This window comes from Canis lupus, chromosome X (assembly GCF_048164855.1).
Source record: "Canis lupus baileyi chromosome X, mCanLup2.hap1, whole genome shotgun sequence".
NCBI lineage: Eukaryota > Metazoa > Chordata > Mammalia > Carnivora > Canidae > Canis > Canis lupus.
Genome location: NC_132876.1, coordinates 109,974,927 through 109,998,140, shown reverse-complemented (window position 1 = coordinate 109,998,140; position 23,214 = coordinate 109,974,927). Strand labels below are relative to the sequence as shown.

At 45.0% G+C, this 23,214-nt stretch overlaps 1 protein-coding gene across 4 annotated transcripts in view; it reads right to left on the bottom strand.

The window, feature by feature from the left end:
• The window catches only part of ADGRG2 (adhesion G protein-coupled receptor G2), a 129,923-nt gene extending 108,126 nt beyond the window's left edge, over positions 1-21,797 (bottom strand). For all 4 annotated transcript variants that reach the window (XM_072815423.1, XM_072815424.1, XM_072815425.1 and 1 more), the window contains exon 1: positions 21,654-21,797. The gene's annotated coding sequence lies outside the window, so the exon portion shown is untranslated. The remainder of the gene's footprint in view (positions 1-21,653) is intronic.
• Positions 21,798-23,214: the final 1,417 nt, after the last annotated feature.

Genomic DNA, 23,214 nt, shown 5'->3' with positions numbered 1-23,214 from the left:
CCCGACATGGGACTCGATCCCAGGTCTCCAGGATCACACCCCAGGCTGCAGGTGGCACTAAACCTCTGCGCCACTGGGGCTGCCCAAGTAGATGGGATTCTATGCACTTTCCTCAGCAGAACTTAACCAGCACTGATCTACCCTCAGTGGGTCCCTGTAGGAACCAAGGCCACATAGGGGTCACAGCCATGGGCCTGCTATACACAGTGTTCTGATTACCTGAGCCAATTTTCCATAAGCAGCTAATCCCAGCAATAACCCATAAGAAGAGCTCACTTCACCTCAGGTACCATTTTGATTCTAGCAGAGGAAGAAGCTACAGTACCAAAGTGGAAATATCCTGGTTAATAGAGAATTACCATTGAGTAACAAACAGTAACTAAGACCATCAAAATCACAGTTAATAGGAAAATCATCCCATAAATGATTTAATCTTCAATAATTCAAAAAGTACTTTAGACTCTAGGAGCACATAGGGGCTTTACAAAAACATCTGTTGTCATTATACATAATTTTCTGAAACAAACAAACAAACAAAAAATTTTCTGGCTAACAGAACGTCCATGTTGATAGAGGGCTGGATAAACCAAGGATAAGTTATACTTCTCCCTCTCCCTTTGCACAGAGTCAAGAGGACTCCTTCTTTAAAAGATAGTGTCTTTCCAGGGCTCCTGGGTGGCTCAGTCAGGTTAGGTGTCAGACTCTTGATTTCAGCTCAGGTCATGACCTTAGGGTCGTGAGGTTGAGCCCCGCATCCGGCTCCACACTGGGCATGGAGCCTGCTTAAAATTCTCTCTCTTTCCCTCTCCCTCTGTTTCTCCCACCCCTCCTTCCTCTCTTTCTCTCTCAATTAAAAAAAAATTAGTAAAAAATAAATAAAAGGCAGTGTCTTTCAAATCACTTACACATCCAAGAAAGCAGGGTAAAGGGGCACCTGGGCGGCTCAGAGGTTGAGTGTCTGCCTTCAGCTCAGGTCGTGATCCCGAAGTCCTGTGATCAAGTCCCACATCGGGCTCCCCGTAGGGAGCCTGCTTTTCCCTCTGCCTATATCTCTGCCTCTCTCTGTGTGCCCCTCGTGAATAAATAAATAAATAAAATCTTTTAAAAAAAGAAAGAAAGAAGGAAAGCAAGCAAGTAAGCAAGCAAACAGGGTCAAATGCTCAATTCTCTCATTTTAAAGGTTATTTTATGGGAACGGATAAGAAAATAATTCTAAAAACAAAAAAAAATTAAATTAAATTAAAAAAAAAGAAAAGAATTCTGAGGACTTGAACAGGCCTTGGCAAAATCAACAGACAGACACTGCTTGGAGAAAACCAACTTCATTTTTAGTACCCTTTCTGTCCTCTCAGTGAGGCCCATTACCTCCCACCCCCGTATGTGTCCAGTGACCTTATACTTTTTGAATCCCTATCTGCTCTTAGAAGACCTCACATCAAGGCACATAAACCAAATTCTATGCCCATTCACATTTTAACAATTCTTTAAACCAAAGGAAGACTCTCTAATTGTGGAATTTTAGGATTCTGTTAGATGAACAGGAGAAATACTGGGGTAGGGGGAAGCTGGGCACAGTTATTGCTAGGACAGACTGGATTGTATATCCTAAAAAGTCTTATGTTGAAGCCCTAACTCCCCAGTGTGACTGTATCTGAAGATAGGGTCTTTAGGAGGTAATGAGGTTAAATGAAGTCATAAGGGCGGGTCCCTAATCCGATTGGTCTGTGGCTTTATAAGAGAAAGATCTCTCTTTCTCACAAACTCCACACCCCCCTCCACCCTACTGCCTTTGAGGCAGTACAGCAAGAAGGTGGCAGTCTGCAAGCCAGGAAGAGCCTAAAGTCACAGGGAAGCAGTCACCTAGCCATCCATCCTTGATGTTTTTACAGATGTTTACATTAAAGCTAGCCCTGTTGATGTAGCATGTACCCTTAAAATATCAAACCTAAAGAACCAAGGGAACCCCAAGAGGTCCAAAGGAAGACATGGGCATTCATTCACCTGGTAGGCAGCACACCCTGGTAGAGGTACAGCAAGATTGTGAGAAATCCAGTCCAGAGCGGCAGGTCAGGCCACCCTTCCAAACATCGCTGCATGTTGTGAGTTGCAACCATGGAAGGAACCACAGAAAGGGAGACTCTGCATACAAGGTCTTGAGGAGAGAAGGCTGGGTCATAGCATACTTGTGAACATACAGATGAACTAAGAACCCCAATGTGGGCGCAGGCAGTCCTTAAATGAGGCTTGAATTATGCCAAGGTTCAGACCCACATCCAGTCTGGGGAAGGCAGCAGGAGGAGGCAGCAGCAGGCAAGCTGAAGATGTGGCTAAGAGGAGCGCTAATCCTTGATGCAAAATTTGGAAAACAGGTGTGGGTACACCCTTGAAATTTAATGTCTTCACGGTAAAAGGATGGTCCAAGAAACAGCTTCCTGTCCCAAGGGGCTGGGCAGAGAGCCCACAATAGAGAATCGCAGGGAGAGAAGCATGGAGTAGGATGCAGCCAGGATGAGGTGTGGGGACCACAAGATGTGGTCAAGAGCTCTGGGGCAGAACTCAGACAAGCACCCCACTGCGCGGGGATCAGAAAGACCAGGATATCATCTCTGTTGACATGATCCCCAAACAGCCCAGAAACACAGAAGCACTCTCTCCATGATCAGACATTTTTCTAGCCACCTAAATGGTTAGTGTCATGCCAACAAAATAACTAGACGCTGGTGAAACCCCCTAGAACACACTCCACAGGCCTCCCATGCTGTTTTCTCATAATGGAGTTATATTAAAACAAACAAAAGCACCTTCTGACTGCTAGTCTCAAGAAGCCTGTCATAGTTTGGGTTCCTCCAGAAGGTGACTGAGGAAGGATTCAAGAGCAAGTAGTTGGTAGACTTGGGATGTGACTCCAGTGAACAGGAAAATGGGGAGTGAGATGGAAGCAGGAAGGCAGCTAATACAGGTACATTACCTAGCCAGTTACCACTGGGGGCAACTGAAGATCAGTCCTGGTGAACTCTGGGAGCCATACAGAATGCCCATCTGTCTGAGTTATCCCACTTGTGGGCAAAGGAGCTGAACTATTTATCTCCCAACTGTCATCAGCCATTGGTTGAGGGCTGCTCCCAGTGTTCATTCCCTGGCACTCCCAACCTGCCCCATGGGCAAGCGGTGGGGGGGGGGGGGCTCCAAGAAATACCAGCTGGTGGCTGGAAGGCAGCTGCTGTGTACTGAAGTAGTCAGGGCCAGGGATGTCGAGATGGACACCCAGTCTCTCTAGAACAAATGTTGAAGCCAGGAGAGAAGATGGTGATTTCATGTCTCCCTGCCTCACACCTTTCTTCAGTTCAGTAGCTGGGATTTAGAGTGTGTGTTATATGTGTTTCGGGTTGGTGTGCATTTGAGGAGATCAGTGATTTTTCTTCAGGTGTTTGGAATGTGTGATGAGAGACTAGATGAGAGAGGTTGAAAGGAGTTTCTACTTGAGGATAAAAGAAACATTCAAAGAGCACTGGCTTTGTCTGCCACTCTAAAGAGGACTGCATGTGGCTGGTTCCTCAGCCAGTGCTGGGAGGACTAGCAGAGAGGCACTGGGGCAGGGATGTTTATCATTTGTAAATGGGCAACGGACAAGGGTTCCACATAACCCCCAATTGTGCTCCAAAGCCCTGCTGTTCAAAGTGTGGTCCCCTGAAATCTCCAGCTCCACCCCAGAGCTAGAGAATCCGCATCTTATTTTAAAAAGATCCCTAGGTGATTAGTTCCTACATTTGAAAAGCACTGCTATAGATAATACTATCCCAAAAATGTGCTCTCTATAGAGTTCATTCAGTGACTCTGTCTCCCACCAAAATCAAGTGGAAGGTATTTGCCTGATTTGTCTATATTCGCTCTATCCAGTTTGTGGAATAAACTTCAGATTTGCTGAATGGAGTAAGTGAATGCAACTTGGGGCAATGGAAGAAAGTGGTGTCTGCTGAACCAGTGTAGTCATAACAAAATAAAGCATACTTTAGTTTTTCAAAACTTACAATTACTTCTTTCTGCTCTTCCTTCCTTTTTCTTCTTGGCAAAATTAGGAACCAGTACTTAAAAAACCTGTACCATTCCAAATCTATTCAGGTAGGTAAACCTTTGCCTCAACATCTGCAAAATACATTTAACAGTTTCAGAAGTCTTCCATTTCAAAATAATTGTGTGTGTGTGTGTGTGTGTGTGTGTGTGTGTGTGTGCTGCAGGAAAAGAAAAAGCATACCAAAATTCTTAAGATATTTTTTAAATGACTCTGGATATAGGTAGTTAGTAAAGGAATAAGTGAGCATAGAAACAGACTCTCAGAAAAAAATGAAAGTAGAAAAACAACTGATGCTAAAACTGAATTCAAGTTATGAATAAAACGCTAGAGGGGCATCTGGCATCTCAGTTGGTGGAGCATGTGACTCTTGATCTCAGGGTCGTAAGTTCAAGCCCCACGCTGGATGCAGAGACTGCTTAAAAAATAAAATCTTTTTAAAAAATGAATAAAAAGCTTCAATATTGTATACAGATAAAGATGTGTGACTATGTCCAAAGGTGGCTACTAATCCTAATTGCATTCAGAGGAGAAACTAATGGACAACTTGTAAAAATGATTAGAAACGGTTGCCCTGGAGTGTGTGGGTGGCTCACTCAGTTAAGCATCTGCCTTTGACTTGAATCATGATTCCAGGGTCCTGGGATCGAGTCCCAAATCAGGCTCCCTGCTCAGTGGGAAGCCTGCTTCTTCCTCTCCCATTGCCTCCTCCCCGCCCCCGGCCCCCTGCTGCTTGGTCTTTCTCTTAAATAAATAAATAAATAAATAAATAAATAAATAAATACATATTTTTTTTTTTAGGAAAATTGGAGCCCCTGGGTGGCTCAGTCGGTTACTGGCATCTGCTTTCAGCTGGGATCAAGATCCCAGAGCCCTGGGATTGAGCCCTGCATGAGGCTCCCTGCTCAGTGGGGAGCCTACTTCTCCCTCTCCCTCTGCCCCTCCATGCTCTATCTCTCTCTCTTAAATAGATAGAATCTTTAAAAAAAGAAAGAAAGAAAGAAAGAAAGAAAATCATAAGGAAAACATTTGCAGTACTGTATTGTAAAAAATCCAATATAAGACCTACACAGTTCAAAAACCCATCGTTGTTCAAGGGTCAAATATATATGTAAAGCACTCTTTTAGGTATTAAAGGGAAGCAGAATAGGACACTCCAAAATGTGTCTGTTTGGCATAAGGATTCTCTTGAGGCTGATAACTTTTAAGAAACAGCAGACACAGGAGGAGCTCTGAAAACCCAGAAGTGAGCCTTTTGTAAGGCATATTTATTTACATTTACAAGGGCAATATCAATTTGTAAGGGTGTTTCCCTTTGTGTACCAGGAAGATACCTAAACTCTAGAAACTCTATCAATGGAGAAGGTAAGGGCTTAGATCTTCATAAAAACCTTACCCTTGTCTATTGTGGTTTTCCTGGTAACCTCCCATAACTGGCTCCCCACCACCCCAACATCTTCTTTTGTCTTTAGCTGGAGATGGCATTTAAGATGATGTCTTGCACAATTCTGGGGAGTTACTCAATTTTCTTGGGTCTCTCCCATGCATCAGGAGGTATACATGTTACTAAATTTAGTTTTCTGTTAATCTGTCTTTTATTCCAGGGAGGGAGGGGGTTGATGTCTCAGCCAAGAACCTGAAAAGGTAGATGGGAAATCATTTTCCTCCCCTACGATATTTACTGGGTAATGCACGCGTGTGTTCATCAAAAGATATGTCCAAGAGTGTTCCTCCCAACACCAATTAATAAAAGCCAAAAACTATAAACAAAGCCAATGGCCCATTGACTGTGGAAAGGACAAATTGTGGTACAGTCATAAATAGAATATGGCAACTGTGACCCCACACAATAATAGAGGAATCTCATAAACAGCACCAAGTGAAAGAAGTCAGATGTCCTGTGTATTACCATATATGTGAAATTCAAGAACAGGCAAAATGCATCTGTGACATTTGAACCAGAATAATAGTTACTTCGGGAGGTAGTGACCAGAAAGAGCTGTGAAGGGGGCCTTCGGTTGCTGCTCATGTTCTGATTCTTCACATGGGGGCTGGTAGCAGATGTGTGCAGTTCATGAAGTCACTGAGCTGTCAATTTATACTATGTATGATGTGTATTTCGATAAAAAGCTAAATTTTAAAAATAGATGTAGGGGCACCTGCATGGCTCAGTCGGTTAAGTGGCCAACTCTTGATTTTGGCTGAGGTCATGATCTCAGGGTTGTGAGATGGAGCCCCTGAATTCAGCAGGGAGTCTGCTTAAGATTCTCTCCCTCTGTCCCTCCCCCCATTTGTGTGCTCTCTCTTTCTCTAAAATAAATAAGTAGGGGTGCCTGGTTGGTTCAGTCGGTTGGGTGTCTGGCTTTGGCCCAGGTCATGATCCCAGGGTTCCTGGGATCCCTGCTTCCTGTTCCCTGCTCAGCGGGGAGCCTGCTTCTTCCTCTCTCACTCCCTCGACTTGTGCTCTCTCTCTCTCTGTCAAGTAAATAAATAATAAAATCTTTTAATAAATAAATAAATAATAAGTAAATCTTTTAGAAAATAATAAATGTAAAATATATATATACACATTTAATCCATTTTTACAGATGAGTCAAAAACAGTAAGACTCAATATATCCATATCCATGAAATGCTACCTGACACACTTCTCTACTCTCACTACAGATGGATGATTAGTCAAAGAAAATGACTAATAATGATGCATAGATGATAAATATCACAAGAGTGAATAATGGTACATAGCTGTGGACTCATGTGTGAACAATGAGAACAATGAGAATTTGATTCAATTAAAAAATATAAATGCTACTGGGTCAAGGGTAATGGTTTCTCCAACCAAATATCCTAAAACATGTGATACATTCTGTCAAAGTTAATCACCTATATAACAAAATCACTAGTTGAGTTCATTTGTACTGATTTTTCCTGGAACCTTTAGTACCATATAGAATCCACTACAAGAGTTTACAAAAAATCCACAGCAGGGATCCCTGGGTGGTGCAGCGGTTTAGCGCAGCCTTCAGCCCGGGGCCTGATCCTGGAGACCCTGGATCTAGTCCCGCATCGGGCTCCCTGCATGGAGCCTGCTTCTCTCTCTGCCTGTGTCTCTGCCTCTCTCTCTCTCTGTGTCTCTCATGAATAAATAAAAAAAAAATCTTTAAAAAAAATCCACAGCTAATCTTCAAACAATCCTCCCCCCCTCCCCGCTTAAAAAAGGAAAACCACTTCAGAACACATCCTCCCAATCTTTCTCTCCCTCTCCCACATATTCAATTCATGAATATCCAGTGGGTTTAGAAAATTCACAGGTCTAAATGCCAGGATAAACATGTCAATTTTTTAAAAGATTTTATTTATTTATTTATTTATTTATTTATTTATTTATTTATTTGAGAGAGCATGAGCAAGGCAGTGGGGGGGTGGGGGCAGAGGGAGAGGGAGAAGGAGGCTCCCCTGCCAAGCAGGGAGGAAGGAGCCCAATGTGGTGTTTGATCCTGGGATTATGACCTGAGCTGAAGGCAGATGCCTAACTAACTTAGCCACCCAGGCACCCCACCATATCAATTTTTTTCTTTTTCTTTTTTTATAATCTGCTCTAATTTAGCTTGTACTTCTTTTTTTTTAAGATTTTTTAATTTTATTTATTCATAGAGACACACACAGAGAGAGGCAGAGACACAGGCAGAGGGAGAAGAAGGCTTCATGCAGGGAGCCCGATGTGAGACTCGATCCCGGGTCTCCAGGATAATGCTAAACCGCTAAACCGCTAAACCGCTGCGCCACCGGGGCTGCCCTCAATTTTTTAAAAAGATTTGTTTTATTATTTTAGAGAGAGAGAAAGAGAGAGAGAGTGGGGGAGAGGCAGAGGGAGAAAGAGAATCTCCAGCAGACTCCACACTGAGAACAGAGCCCAACCGTGTAATCATGACCTCAGCCAAAATCAAAAGTCGGCCACTTAAACGACTGGGCCACCCAGGCACCCCAAACATGTCAATTTAAAAATCTGAGAATCAATCTTAAGTTAGGAGGGCCAGGAAAGTCCCACACTGAAAAATGTGACACTGTTGATTCCTGGAATTCTAGCACTGCTTTTTTTTTTCTTGGCAAAATGTAATTCCCTTTTGTCTGGAATCTCTAATAATTCGGATCCTAGGGATGCCTGGGTGGCTCAGCGGTTGAGCATCTGCCTTTGGTTCAGGGCGTGATCCCAGGATCTGTGATCGAGTCCCGCATCCGGCTTCCTGCGAGGAGTCTCCTCCCTCTGCCTATGCCTCTGCCTCTCTCTCAGTGTCTCTCATGAATAAACAAAATCTTTAAAAAAAAATCAGGATCCTAACACATACATATGCATCTGTTTATCAAATCACTGTTCTCACCAGAAGCTTTTGGACTTAACCCAAGAAAGAGATGGACACTCATGTTAGAAAAAGAATATTTAGTGTCTTCCAAGTGCTGGAAATTATATTAGGCAATTTAAATGTATCATTCATTCATCAAATATTTATTGAATACCTACTATATACCAAATACTATTCTATGCACTGGGCATAGAGTATGGGTCCTGCTTACATTCTAGCTTAAGGAAAGAAGGAGAGGAAAGAGAGGAAAGGGGGAACAATAAATATACAAATAAACAAGAAAACTAATGTAATGATAAAAGCGCAATGTTGAGAATTGAAATAAGATGAGAAGGATACAAAGGGTGACTTGTTGGTTATTCTAGATCAAGTAATCATAGGTGATATTTAAACTGAGATATAGGGGATCCCTGGGTGGCTCAGTGGTTTAGCGCCTGCCTTTGGCACAGAGCATGATCCTGGAGTCCCGAGATCTAGTTCCACATCAGGCTCCCTGCATGGAGCCTGCTTCTCCCTCTGACTGTGTCTCTGCCTCTCTCTCTCAGTGTGTGTGTGTGTGTGTGTGTGTGTGTGTGTGTGTGTCTCATGAATAAATAAAATCTTAAAAAAAACCTGAGATATAAATGATGAGAAACCAGCCATAGGAAGATTGGGGAGGGGACAAAGAGAACATTCCAGGGAGAAAAGTTAATACAAAAGGAGCTTGATGTGCTGGAAGAATGAAAAGGAGGATAGTGATCCTCAACAGGTACAGGTGAACAGCAGGGGAGGGACATCCAATTAATGCTTCTAAAAAGATGCTCTAGCTGCTGTATGGGAAATGGATTATAGGAGGCCACCACAATTATCCAAGAATGAGATGGTGGCAGACTGACATAGATGGAGGAGTATATCTAGGGATATACTTTGGGAGCCAAACTGACGAGATGCACTGATGGGCTTTGGATGTGGGGCATGAAACTTGTAGGCTTGGGACTTGGCAACTGGATGGATGGTGGTGCCATAGACAGAGATGGGGAGACAATCAGATTTGGCTGGCAGGTGGCAGGGAATCCCATTTTGCTCTGAAACACTGAGTTCGAGATGCCAAGTCGATAGCCATGTGGATTAGTCTTTTTCTGTTTCAAGATTTTTAAATTTTAATATTCAAAAAACCTAAAATATTTAAGAGCGTGATTCTCTCTGTGCTTTCTTCCCCATTTTTCATTTCTATAGTTCCCATTTAGGAGCCTTTTAATGTTTCAAGTTCCCCCCAAAATTTTCAACATTCTTAGAATTGGCCAATTGATCAACATTGTTTTATAGTATTTCTCGATGATATTTTTGAGCCAGTATAAAGGTCTCAAAGCTATTTTTTAAGATAATGAGACTGACTCTACATTTTAATCTCATAGAAGTTAGTGCAGTATGAATGCCATGCTAAGGAGGCTGGAGTTCACTTTTTAAAATCAGTGTAAATGCATGAGTTCTGGAATCTAATGTACAGCATGGTGGCTTCAGATAACAATACTTGTATTGTATACTTGAAGTTTGCTAAAAGGGTAGATCCTAACTGTTCACACACACACCAAAACAAAGGTAAACTATGAGAGGTGGTGGATGTTAGCTTGAGTGTGGGGATTACTTCACAATGTATACCTATATAAAAACAGCGAATTGTACACCTTAAACATATACAATTTGTGTTCAGCAACTATACCTCAATAAAGTTGGGGGAGGGAGATAGTATATATAATTTTTTTAAAGACTTTATTTATTTATGGGATGCCTGGGTGGCTCATCAGTTGAGCATCTGCCTTTTGCTCAGGGCGTGATCCCAGGGTCCTGGGGATCAAATCCCGCATCGGGCTCCCTGCAAGGAGGCTGCTTCTCCCTCTGCCTATGTCTCTGCCTCTTTTTCTGTGTCTCTCATGAATAAATAAATAAAAAATCTTAAAGATTTTATTTACTTATTCATGAGAGACATAGAGGTGGAGACATAGGCAGAGGAGAAGCAGGCCCCCTGTGGGGAACCTGATGCCGGACTTGATCCCAGGACCCCAGGATCATGCCCTGAGCCAAAGGCAGCCGCTCAACCACTGAGCCACCCTGGTGCCCTATACAACATTTTTAAATGAACGGATTAGTGGATCTTTAAGGTCACAGCTGCAGGTACTGGCCTCTAGAGGAAACATAAAGCCATGGGACTGGGGTGGGGGTGGGGGGGTCATCTCAGGAGAAGCTGTAAAGAGAAGAAAAGGAGTCCCCGGGCCCTGGAGGGACACTGACCTTTGTAGGTTGAGCAGAGAAGGAGGAGTCAGAAATGAAGGCTTAGAATAATTAGAATAAGTTACCAGCAAGAGTAGGAAAGCATAGTACAAGAAAGTATGCAATGGAAGCCACAGGGAGGAAGAGTTCGCCGAAGGCGGTGATGACTGACAGGATCAAATGCCACTGCAAAGTCAAGCACAGTCAGAGAAATGGCGGCTGCCATGTTTGGGAACGTGGTGTTCACAGAGAACTGATGAGAAGAGAATCAGGACAGGACTCTGATTAGATCACACCTGGAAGACTGTGTGGTGATGAAGTATGTGTGGTCTCTGAAGAGGCTCCTCTGAGAAGGGGTGACGAGTATTGCGGGGGTGACAGGTGGGGGCTGTGGAGCCAGAGGGGATATTATACATTAGAGCACTGACTGTAAGCTAATGGAAATGATCCAGAAAAGAGAGAGGGTGCATTGAAGCAGGAAAGAAGGAGGGAGACAGGGCATCTGGGTGGCTCAGTGGTTTAGCGCTGCCTTCAGCCCAGGGCCTGATCCTGGAGTCCCAGGATTGAGTCCCACGTTGGGCTCCCTGCATGGAGCCTGCTTCTCCCTCTGCCTGCATCTCTGCCTCTCTCTCTGTGTCTCTCATGAATAAATGAATAAAATCTTTAAAAAAGAATTACAGTCTTCACAATGTGAGAACAAAAATAATGAAGTACAAAACACTGGAGAAAATAGGAATTCAGGAGTCCATCTCAATAAGAAATACATGAATAAAAAAATCAATGGGGAAGAAGGAAGGAGTCTTGTTGAGGGCCACCTGGCAAATGGGGAGGGAATATCAGAGTTGGAAAATCATTATTTTCAGCCATCCTATTAAAGACTGGATCAGGCAAAAATCACCCCTGTGTGCTAAACCTAGAGAGAAAAACTGATGAGGAGCAGGCTACGTGTGTCCTTCCCCAGATGACTCACTTGGAAGGAAGAAACCAGTACCGACAAAGTGGAGAAATTAGACAACACCTTGACCAGGGGATCAAAATTAACATTCACCAAGGTGGAAGAGATAGACGTCCATGTAGAGGCCACTTCTAGGCAAACAGGCTTGACCAATGGACCGCGGAGAGGGCCAGAGTGACCCCCTGGCTGAATACAGACAGGCCCATCAGGCAACCCCCACAAAATAGCCCCAGGCCCTAACTAATGGGCTACTTACAAGCAGTTCTCAAAAAGGGGAACGTTCCATATGTCACCATACTTCCTCATCTTCCCCCTTTAAAAACAGCCCCCAGCCACTGCCTCACTGCAGACCCTCTCCTCTGCTGTCCGCCCACCGCTCCCTCTGCTCCCTCGGTGTAGCCAATAAGCGTCTATCTCCTCTATTCTGCCTAGGATGAATGCTTTCAACTCCTGCGCCACAGACTCGACTGTTGGCCCCCATCAGATCAAGACACCCCATTCAGGCACCAGAATCCGGGCATCGCGGGCCACCAGCTGTGATACCCCGAGGACACAACATCATCTTTTCAGTATCTGACCCAAAATGCATAATCTGTATCTAGTCACAAGAAGCATCAAACAAACCCAAAATGATGAAGGTTCTCTAAAAAAGAGAGGGGGCCGGTCTGTCTGTATCCTAAATACTGAAGCCGAGAAGCATTTGCCACCCCAAGATATGCCTCTTTGGCATAAGGGGATTATTTCTAAGAAAAGCAGATGCAAGAGAATCTCTGAAAACCCATTAGACGTTACCTTTTTGGAAGAGGCACTTACAAGTATCAGGGAGACCTCCACCTGTAAGGGTGCCTTCCTCCGTACCAAGGGAGGGGGCTGCTCTCTATCTTTAGAAACCCTTGTCAGTAGAGAAGGCAGGGCTTAACTCTGCATCACAGCCCTATGTGTTTACTGGGCTCTGCGAGTCGCCTCCCAGAACTGCCTTTCCCCCTCTCCCCCCAGATTTCCTTTGGGCCTTAGCAGGAGATGGGGCTTAAGGTGCTGACTTGGGCCATTTCGGTGAGTTAGTTGTCCTGGATCCGTGCCATGTATACAGGAGGTGCACGTGTTCTTCAAGTTCTTTGTTTTTCTCTTGTTAATCTGTCTCGTATCATGGGGTGGCGGGGGGGGGGGGGTGCAAGGGAAAATCACTTTTCCTTCCCCACAGCACCAATGTCATAAAAGACAAAGACTATGGAAACGTTCCAGACTAAAGGCAGCTAAGACACAAGATCACTAAATGCCCACACCTCTAGAGCAAATCCTAGGCTAGAAGGAAAAAATGCTGTCAAAGATGTTATCACGTCTATTGTCTAACTTGGAAGACAAAGAGCAGATTAGGTAAACAAACAGACAAAAACAAATGGCAGATTAGGTAACAGTATAATATGGATGTTAAATTTACCGAAGTTGACGGCAGCGCTGTGGTTATGTGAGAGAATATTCTTATTCTTAGGAAAACCATACTGAAGTGCTTAAGAGTAAAGCCATGCTGCATGTAACATCCTCAAAGGGCTCAGACAAGGGATGTGCGTGCAGAGCATAAAGCAAATGGGGTAAAATGCTAATAGAAGAATCTGGATAAAGGGCATATGGGTTTTCTCTGTACAGTTTTAATTTTTGCAACTTTTTTGCAAGGTTTGAAATTATTTCCAGATAAAAAGCTTTGATTTATTTAAAGTAAGCTCCACACTGAGCATGGGGCTTGAACTCACGACGGAGATTAAGAGTTGCGTGCTCTACTGTGTGAGCCAGCCAGACACCCCTCCACATAAAAAGCTTTTAAAGGGGGCAGAGGAGAAGGAATATGTCCTTAAGAAGGCAAAGAGGATAAGAGGCCCAGAGCCCAGAAAAGCAGCCAGTCTCTGGCACACTGGGAAAGTCTCATTCAGTTTCACAGCACCAGTGGGGAGCACCATGAGTATTCAGTATTTGTAGGAATGTGAGCATGTTGTGGGTTTGTGCACCAGGGATCTAAGTAAAGTAGGCTGCTGTCTAATGAGCCAGAGTCAGCAGCTGATTTAGGAGTGCTGAGAAAATAAAAGGTGTCAAACAGCTGTTCTGGAGAAGAGAAAAGGAGACCTACCACCCAAGCATGGTAGGCTTGCTGGGCAATGCTGGAAGTCCACTTGAGGTTTACTAGTAAGGTCAAGACCTAGACCTAGACGTCCGTATTTATTCTGAAAACTCCCCGAATGGTTTCAGTGGGCAGCCAGCTTTCGGAACTACTGCACTAAGGCAGGGTTTCTCAAGCCCAACACTATGGGCTTTTGGGCCACATCATTCTTGGTTGCAGAGCAAAGGGGGAGAGGGTCTTGTGCATTATAGGATGTTTAGCAACATCCCCGGCCTCTACTCACTAGATGTCAGCAGCACCCCCACCTCTGCCAGTCATGACAACCATAAATGTCTCCAAACGTTGCCAAATGTCCTCAGGGAGCCAAAAGCGGCCCTGGTTGAGAACCACTCTGTTAAGGAATAAAGGCCATAAATACGACGTGCTTAAAAAGGTTCGGAATTGGGTGTGCTCCTTGTTGCCATGAGCACTGTAGGTAAGAACACAGACTCTAAAATCACATGGTCTGTGTTCAAATTCCAGATCCGTTATCTTTTGGGATGACCCTGGCCAAGTTACCTAGCCCCTCTGTGCTTCAGTTTCCTCATCTGTAAAATGATAATAGCACCTGCCTCCAGAACTTGGAAGGACTAAATGGGTGAATATATGTAAAGCAGTAAGAGCAGTGCCTGCTCATTAAATATTAGCTATTAGCTATCATTATTACCATCACGGAATCAGAAATGGAGTAAATACCAGATGTCTGTTGATTAATGGACTGTTTTTTTTAAGATTTTATTTATTTATTCATGAGAGACACAGAGAGAGAGAGGCAGAGACAAGGGCAGAGGGAGAAGCAGGCTCCATGCAGGGAGCTGGAAGTGGGACTCGATCCCGGGTCTGCAGGATCACGCCCTGGGCTGAAGGCAGGCACTAAACCGCTGAGCCACGCAGGGATCCCCGATTAATGGACTGTTTACATTAAAATATATTCCATCCTTAACCAACAGAAGGTGCTACACTAAACCAGAACAGAAAGACAGAATTCATTGAATTTCTCTTAGGATTAGTGGCCTGATTTCTTCCAGTTTCCAGGCACACTCATTCATCCGGTTGACAAATGTTTATTGAGCACCTACTATGTCCCCCTGTTCTAGGTCCTGAGAACACAACAGTGAGCAAGTTACACAAAGTCCTCGCTCTCTGGGAACTTATATTCTAGCGGGGAAAAGAAGACATGGAATCAGTAAACAAATAATCAAATGATACAATTGCAGATAATAGTTTTATGAAGGAAACAAAAGCAGGATGCAGGACGGGAATTCACAGTGGTAAAGAGGGAATGTTGTTTTGGAAGGACGTTCAGAGAAGAGAATGACATGGCAACAAGTTAGGCGATCATCTGATGAAACGGTGCTCCAGACGAGCAGCACTGCAAAGCTGGTGTGCTTGGGGGAAGGGTGAGAACAGGGGTGAAGGCTGTACAGGGCCTCAGAGGCTACAATGAACAACTGGGGTCTTATTCGAAGTGTGGTAGAGATTATTAGAGAGCTTTGAGCAGGGACGCCTGGGTGGCTCAGCGGTTGGGCGTCTGCCTTCGGCTCAGGGCATGACCCCGGGGTACCGGGATCGGGTCCCACATCAGGCTCCCTACATGGAGCCTGCTTCTCCCTCTGCCTGTGTCTCTGCCTCTCTATATATATCTTTCATTAATAAATAAAATCTAAAAAAAAGAGAGAGAGAGCTTTGAGCAGTGGGTTTACAAGACTGCATTTATGACCTGTTCTGTGGGGTCAAGGGTGGATGCTGGTTTAGAGGCTACACAGTAATTCCAGAGACAAATGTCTCCCTTTGCAGGGTAATAGGATCTGATATAAAATGAATCTGTCTAGGACCCAGTTCAGCAGTTTGGGGGCTTAGAAACTAACAGGACAGAGGGTGTTTCATGAAAGAGTGGTTGAATCCATTTGTAGGGCAATGATCACCATTTTTTTTAAGGTTTTATTATTCCAGGAGCCCGATCCCAGGAGCCCAGGATCATGACCTGAGCAGATCATGACCTGAGCCAAAGGCAAACGCTCAACCACTGAGCCACCCAGGCGTCCCTGATCATCATTTTTAAATGAAATAGGACAGATGGAAGAAAACGGAAGATATCAGAATATACTGCACAAAGGCAAAATGCATAAGACTGTGAGATTCTATTTCAATCATATATAGGTAGGTTATACCAGGCTGAGCTATAAAATCTACTTCTCACTATGGATGGCGGGCCGGAAAGTTTGTAAACACTACCAAAAGCTACCTTATTTATTCATAAGGAGCTCATATAATCTGTCCCTTTATTTTCTCCCTTTCTCACTGTAGCTGGTATCCCCCCAAATGAGGACATTATAAAAAGCTCCAAAGGTAGTATCTTCATAGTCTAAATAAAATGATTGATTTATACTACACTTACCTTCTCCTCCAGGGAGATCAAAATATGACCCTCCAAAGAAGCTGGGAAGAGTGACTCATCTCTAAACTGTTGGGCTTTTTCAATGGGAAAAAAAGAGTCTAAGCAGAATATGAAATTTTAAAGTTAAACTTTAGACATTTAGAAGCTCCACATGCAAAGAAACTTCCTTGAAGGTAGTAAGAATAACCACCGGATCTCTACAGCAAGCATAATACCCAGTAGTAAAGTGTTAGAATCATTCCCATCCAAATCAGATACTCCTGAACTGTGCCCTAGAGGGAAGCCTAGCCACTAAGGCAAGCAATCCCTATATTGTTTCATTTCCAGACAGTCTGATTGTCTACTTTAAAAATCCAAGAAAACTGACTGGGAGACTTTGAACTAATAAAAGTTCAGTAATGTGGCTTGAATATGATAGACCTACAAAAAAATTTAATAGCCTTTCTACACAAGAGTCTAGTAATTATAAAATGAAATGGGGATAAATGATATAATTTCTAAAAGCAATAATAATTACACTCACAAAAACAATCTAGGAATTCACCTGACAAGAATGTGTAAGACCTACAGTGTGGTATAGGCATAAGGACAAACACACACACAGATCAAGGGAACATAACAGAGTTCAAAAATAGCCCCACACAGAGACTCCTGGGTGGCTCATCAGTTAAGTGTCTGCCTTCGGCTCAGGCCGTGATCCTGGAGTCCCAGGATCAAGTCCCACATCGGGTTCCCTGCGTGGAGCCTGCTTCTCCCTCTGCCTGTGTCTCTGCCTCTCTCTCTCTGTCTCTCAAGAATAAATAAATAAAATCTTAAGAAAAAAATAAAAGCACACAGGGGCGCCTGGGTGGCTCAGTAAGTTAAAAGTCCAACTCTTGGGATGCCTGGGTGGCTCAGCAGTTAAGCGCCTGCCTTCCAGCTCCGGGCGTGATCCTGGAGTCCCAGGATCAAGTCCCACGTCTGGATCCCTGCAAGGAGCCTGCTTCTCCCTCTGCCTGTGTCTCTGCCTCTCTCTGTGTGTCTCTCATGAATAAATAAATAAATAAAATCTTTTTTAAAAAAGAGTCCAACTCTTGATTCTGGCTCAGGTCACAATCTCAGAGTTGTGAGATGGAGCCCTGTGTCAAGCCACACTGGGTGCGGAGCCTGCTTAAGATTCTCTCTCCCTCTACCTCTGCCCCTCTCCACTAGCCCCTTAAAATAAATACATAAATTAATAAACAAACCCACGCATATACTGTCAATTGATTTTTGACAAAGGGGCCAAGGGGATACAAGGAGGGAAGTACAGTCTTTTCAACAAATGGTGTTGGAACAACTGGCTATCTATATGGACAAAAGTGAATCTTGACCTATACAAAACTTAACTGAAAGGAAGTCATAAACCTACTTATAAATGACAAAACTAAAAAAATAAAAATAAAAAAAATAAATGACAAAACTATAAAATGTCCAGAAGGAAGCACAGGATAAAATCTCAGTAAACGTGAGGTAGACAAAGATTCATCAGACAGGTTACTAAAATTGCAATCTATAAAAGGAACAAAACCTGATAAATTAGACCTATCAAAACTGAAAATTTCCGCTCTTCAAAAAAACATCAGTAATTCCACTTATATGATATATAAGTCAAATAAAATAGTCAAAGTCATAGAAACAAAGAGTAGGATGGTGGTGGCCAGGGGCTGGGGGAGGGGGAAATGGGGAGTTAGTGTTCAGTGGGCACAAGGCTTCAGTTGTACACATTGAATACATTCTAGAGATCTGCTATACATCACAGTGCCTATAGCTAATAGTACTATACTATACACTTAAAAATTTAGGAGGGTAGATCTCAAGTTAAGGGTTCTCGAATCACAATAAAAAGAAAGAAAATGAAAAGGCAAGCCACAGACTAAAAGAAAATATTTGCAATATAGGTATCTGACTTGTATCCAGATATGATCTGTGAAGAACTCTCCCGATTCAATCAGACAAACGATACAGTCTTGAAAAACAGACATTTCAGAAAAGATACACAAATGACCAAAAAGCACATGCAAAGATGCTCAACATCACTAGTCATCAACGACGTGCCAACTAAAACCACAAGTGCTGCCACCACAAACCCACTGGAATAGCTAAGATAAAATTAACCGACAATACCTAGCACTGCTGACGAGCATGCTGTGCAACTGGACCTCTCATGCACTGCTGCTGGTGGTAGTGCACTGCGGTGTGGCCGCTTGGGAAAAGTGTGGCGCTTTCTGGCACAGTTAAATTTACCACACAATCCCTCCGCAATCCCACTCCTAGGTATCCACCAGAGTGGAATGAGAGTGTAAGCTGTATGTGAATAAATATTTGGCCCCAAATAAACTTGGCCCTGTTTATAGCCACCGAAAGTCAGCAAAAGGATTAAAAAAAAAAAAAACTGTGGAATAGTACTCAGCAATAAAAAGGAACAAATTATGGATTCCCACGACACTGATAAATCTCAAATGCGTTGTGCGAGGTGGAAGGAGCCAGACTCAGAAGGCTACATCATGTGTGGATCCACTCACAGGGCATTCTGGAAAAGATAAACTGATAGTAACAGCAAATAAATCAATGGTTGCCAGGGGACGAGAGTGGTGGAGGAGGCTGACCACCAAGGGTCAATAAGGAATCTTCTGGAGTGACCGAATTCTTCTCTATCTTGCTACAGTGCTCATTAGATGCCTATATGTATCTGGCAAAACGTATAGAACTATACACGAAAAGGGTGAATGTTATTATACATAAATTATACCTCAATTTCAGAAATATGGAATCAACTCAAGAATTAATTAAGTAGTTTTATAAAATGGAACAGAGTGTTCACAGAATCTTATTTGACTGAGAGGATTTATTTTATGGTAATTTTTACCAAATGTTTAGCCTATTTCTTAACTTCCACTACCCCCACCTCATACCATGTTCCCAAAATAAGTTCCATGTGAATTAAAGACCCACATATTTTAAAAACCATAAACATCTTAAAAGAATTTTTTTGCCCTCTATCTTGAGGTAGGGAAGGCCTTTCTCAGCAAGGCATCGAAACCAGCTCCCGGGTTTTTACTAAAAGCAGAATCTCATTTCTATCCTCTGAATTATTAACATCACAGAAACACATTCTCTGCCCCCCCCCACGCAACATTTTTTTTTTCTTCTTTAACGGTGCTCTTCCGAGTTTGTAGCAAGTATTTGAAAGGGACTTGGCATTCTCAGGCAGCAAAATGGAAAAATGTGTTTGCCAATTTCTCGTGAGCAATGAAAGCATCAGGAACCTACACAGTGATGTCCCCCTCTGCGTCCCAGACCAGACTCAGCCACACCACAACCACACCAGAGCCCCCAGAAGGAACACGCAGGCCACGCAAAAGCAGCTTCTTAACTGGCTCCCTAACACCTGAGCAAACTCACTTTGCCATTTCTGGAAGGCTGTTCATGGTACCAAAACCACGGCTTTCCTTTCCCTGCCAAACCCACCAATGAAATTCCTTTTCTCAGACGTTTTTCTCCCTCTGCTGAACAAAATCATGTCCATAATTAAAGTTCAACTTCTTTTTCTTTTCTGTTTCCAACCTTTTTTTTTTTCTAGAAAATCACACACACCTGGAATCTGGGGCTTGGGCAAGCATTATCCATACAGAAAACACCCTGCATTTCTTCAGTATTTTTCAATAGCAAAATCTGCTCTATCCCCCTTTTAAGGAAAGTCACCTTGCAAGGATGTGGGAATGATAAAAGCAGCGGGAATACGATCAGGGCTTGGCATCGCCCCGAGGCCCTGTAAAACAATACTCCTGAACAGCTATAAAATTTGGCCACTTTTTGCTTTCCAGCTTTGCATTTGAGTTGTAAAAGCAGCCAAACCAAGCAATGTCCAGCTCCTTTCAGATCTTAATTAAGCAAAACTTTGAGATACTAGACAGGGCTCCCCAAATCCTTTGGGAATGACACATACTTTGTCACTTAATTTACAAATTGTTATGACGTCGAACTTAATTGCATTGCCTACTAATGATTCTGCTCTTAATAAATTGCTAACTATTAAAATTAATAAAGCGGTAAGTATTGGCATATGTATAGCTGAGGTTACACTCACGGGCTTATCTCTTCAAACAGCCAAAGAGAAGGGAAGAAAGATGGGAGGAACTGCAACATCAGCTAGCCTTTGGCTTAATAAATCTTCACTCTCCATCACCCACCAGCTCTTAAACCTGATCAAAGAAACGGGTCCTTTTTCTGCCTACGGGGACTATAGACAGGATCAGCTACATCATTTGTGAGGACCCGGTGCAAAATGAAAATGCGAAGCCCGGCGTTCAAAAATTACCAAGAATTTCAACAGCGACAGCAAAGCATGTAAACCGAGTACAGGCTGCACGTCCGCGAAGCCAGCTCGATCAACGGATAATTTATTTGGCTAGTAAGCTGGTAAGGAAAGTAAAGCATTTCGCTTCTGAATGAAGAGCAATTTCCTGTGTGTGTCTAGGGTGGAGCTGGGACTATAAGGTCTTAGGACTTCTTCTACCGATCTCTCACTTTTCCTAAGGTTTTCAGCCTGTTGGACAAAAAGGACCTCTGCAGTACCTACCATATAAAATGTGGTCCAGGGAGCCGCAGCATCAGTATCACGTGGGGGCTTCTTAGAAACGCACACTGTCGGGCCCCACCCCAGACCTACTGAATCGGAATCTGCATTTTAACAAGATTCCCAGGGGATTCGTGGGGGACAAGACAAACTAAGTGTCACTTTCCAGGAAGCTACGGAAAACCCTCTGCCGCCTGCCTCATCTGACTCTGGCAAAGCCCATCGACTCTCCTCCTCTTATACATACTTCCAGGGCCTCGAAAGGGCAAGTCCCTGTTGGAAAGCGGTCACTCGAGACCTCCAGCCTCTTCCTTCCCCACCGTGCTCACCCCCAGGCCTCGGGCTGTAGCTCCATCCCGCCGCGCGCCCCGCCACCTGCTCTGGGTCCCGCCACACAGCGCTGCGCGGAGCCGTCGGGTCCCGAGGCGCGTTCGCGCTCCGCTAGCTCCGCCACACCCCACCCGCCCGGGGCGGTAAACTGAGACCCCAAGGGTCTGGTCTCCAAGACCGCCCGCGCGAACAAGATCTGTGGCTCCGCTTCCCGGAGGGGCGGGAAGAGTTGGAGCCCGTTTGAGGCTTCTGGAGACACACGCCGGCCCCCTAGCCCTCGGAGAACGCGTCGCCGGAGCCCCTTTCCCGTGGCGAGCACTCTCCCACGTCGGGGGGCCGGGCCCCGGGGCTCGGCCGCTCTGCCCCTGCCTTTCAGGGCGGCCGCGGGCTCCGAGTCGGCGCCGCAGCCGAGCGGAGGGGGCGTTCGCCCCGCTGTCCGGTCGCCCTCCGGGTCCAGGCGCTCCGCCCCGGCCGCCCGCGCCCGTCGCCAGCTCCCGGGCTGGGTCTCAGGAGCCCGCGGGCGACTCTTCCCTGCGCCGCGCGCTTACCTGCCGATCCCGGCAGACGGACTGGCTGCGGGCGCCCTCCGACACTCCTTGTCCCCTCTCCCCCGAGCCGCGTCCCTCCCTCTTCCCGCCGGCTGGGCGCCGCCCCCGCCGCTCCGGGACCGCTCGGCCGCCCGCTCTCCAGCTGCCCTGCGCGGCGTGGCGCGTCCGGCGCTCGGCGGCGGCGAGGCTGGGCGCGGAGGCTGGGCGCGGAGGTGGGGAGCGGGCGGGGCGCCGAGGGAGGAGGGTGTGAGCGACTGGCGCGGCTGGCCGAAGCCCGGCGGGGAGCTCGGGCAGGGGGGCGGGGAAAATCCGGCCCGCGGGCTGGGCGGCCCCCCCACCCCCACGGCGCCCCTGGACTCCCTGGACCGCGCGACCCTCGGATGCCCCGCGTGCGTTCGGCGCGCTCCTGGGAGACCCTCAACCTCCAACCACCCCCCTCACCTTTAGAGGTCGCCCTGGTACCCACATGCCTGTCCCACCATTTTCAGCACCGTGCTCTGTGATGCGTGGGAACCCCGAGGTCTCCCCTCTGCCGCAGTAGCCCCAACTCAGAGATCATATGTCAGGCCACTGGCGGAGAGGAAAATGTCCTGGGAAAGGTTTTAGCTCCATGGTTATTTGGTGAAGCGCAGGTTACAGCGGATACCTTAGAAACTGGGATCCCCAGCCCTCGGCTTGCTGAATGTATGTGTTGGAGAATGCGGAGGTGGTATATGGAGTGAGCTGTCTCTCGTCCCTTCTATCTTTTCTGTTAGCATCTCCTCCCTGAGCACGTTGACAGGGTAGGAACCAGATCTGGATGGGACTTAGAGATCATCTACCAGCTTGTCAAAGTACCCCATGTTACAGATGGGAAAATGGAGGCCTGGGGGCCTTGACTCCGATCTACAATTCTAATTACTTGTAGTTAATACAATTCCAATTACTTGTAGTTACGAGGGGGGAAAAATAAGCACTCTGAATTCCCTCTCTGCCTCCTTTTACTGCTGCCCAACTACCCACTTCAGCCCTACCCTTTATAGTCAAATAGCATCTATATTTGCAAAATGCTTTATCACTCAAAAAGGCACAATTCTCTTTCATTAAAACCTGCAGGAGAATAGTCCATTGTTCTTTACCACCGAACCAAGCTTCTAGATTCTGAACTGCATTCACAGCTCTAGAGAAGGTGTTTATAAAGTGCAGGTCTGCAGAGCACATCCTGGCTGACTCTGCCATATTAGATACAACCCCAGGTAAGATGTACTCTGCTTTCCAGGAGGGGTTGAGTTTGTTTTGCAAACGCCAACTTATTAACACTCACAACATTCTAGCTGGATAAATGAATGGAAAGTGTTTTCAGAGAGACTTTTGACTGGTTGGATTAAGGGGGAGTGGAGATCCGGAAGCTCATCCAGGTTACATAACAAGTTGGAGGCAGAATTATGCTAAGGGGGAAGACAGTATATTTTAATAAACAGGTTTAATGATACTCCAAAGGATTAAATTGTTTCTCTTTGCATTAACTTCACAATTGCATATCTTCGACTTACTGGAAAGTAGACTTCATATTGTGTACAGC